Source organism: Gavialis gangeticus, unplaced genomic scaffold (genome assembly GCF_001723915.1).
Source record: "Gavialis gangeticus isolate Ggan-Ray unplaced genomic scaffold, GavGan_comp1, whole genome shotgun sequence".
In the NCBI taxonomy this organism is placed as follows: Eukaryota; Metazoa; Chordata; order Crocodylia; family Gavialidae; genus Gavialis; species Gavialis gangeticus.
In genome coordinates, this window is record NW_017729030.1 from 41339021 (window position 1) to 41340560 (window position 1540).

The window sequence follows — 1540 nt, forward strand, 5'->3', positions numbered from 1 at the left end:
ATGCATTAACTGTGGAATATATATGGACAAGACCTCAGGGCTAGGGACAGAAATTACACATAAACTGGTATAAGTGATTGGAAACCAGTTCAAATCTGTAACACAACAGAAGTTCAATGCACATAAACCACTTTCAAAATGGCCAAAACTGGTTTAAGATAGACCTAGATGGATGTAGTATCAGACTTAACTAATTTAGGTTAAATCAGTTTATTGAACGTCTGTCCCAGATACCCTCCAGATTCAAGCAGTCTGCTCCAGCCTAGCAGAGAGGCATGTTCTAGCACCACCCTCCCTGATGCACTCTCAGGGAGGGAGCATGTGGAGGGCACATGCCTGCCCCCCCGCCCCAATTTATACACAGAGCGGGGGCGGGGGGCTGCCTGCTGTGGGCTCAGGGCTCCCTGCCTTGCTTCTCTTCCCCTGGGGCCTCCGCGGCTCAGCACATGGGACCCAGCATGGAAGGGAGGAGAGGCTCAGTGCCATCATTGCTGCCAAGAGCCCTGCACCAGCCATGGTGCCATGGCAAGGCACCCTCTGCCCACCTGGCAGCAGCAATAGCAGTGTTGTTCCCCGCACTGCTGCCAGGCAAGCAAGGGGCACCTTGCCATGGCAGCATTGCTGGCTAAGGGTTCCTGGAAGTGGCAACAGCACTGAGCCTCTCCACCCTCCCACACCGGATCCTGCCCATTGGCCTGTGGAGGGCCCCGAAGGGAGGGCAGCAGGGCTAGGAGCCCCCAGCCCTGCAGAAGGCAGCCCCAAATCCTGAAGCAAGCAACCCACATCCTCCCCTGCTCCAGCCTATGGGGGGTAGGGGGTGCCAAGGGCATATGTCCTGCTTTTGCATTTTGAAAAGGTGGTCACCCTAGGGGTTAACTACACCTCTGACCCCTTCCGGTCCTTTCCAGGGTGCACTCTTCAGGTCTCAGGCCTCCATCATCTGCTTTCACAGATGACAACCTATGTCCTTCTCTGTCCCAACCAGACTTGAGACAGCTGTCTCCTTGCAGTTTACAATGGTTACTCCCAGCAGATCTGTCCTCTCAGTTTAGCACCAGCAGTCATGGTCTCTCTCGGAAATAGCAGTGGAGTGATCAGCCAGCACAGAATTATTTTATTTTTAGCATTGCAGAAAAAATGTGTACTAAAATAATCTACATATTAAGCTTGCCAGGTAATATCCAGCCTCCACATGGGATCCTGCTAAATACAAACACTGTTTTATCGGTTCTTTGCTCCTGGCTGTGTCTCCATGAATACATCCCTTTGACCTCAGATGTGGGCTGTGGTTTGACTTTGTTTGTCCAGCCTTTTGAACCAGAGTAAGCCATATGCACTTGTCCCCAGGAGGTGACACTTTCTGACTTGTTTACTTGCCTTATGATTTGCATTCATTCTCCCCTCAATGAACCAGAGCACAACAATACAGAAACCCCTTATTTCATTGATACAAGAGCTTCTTTAAATATTCCATATGCCCATAGCATCCATCAGGCACCAGTAACATGGTTTTCAAAGTTTCCATGATGCAATGTTTCAC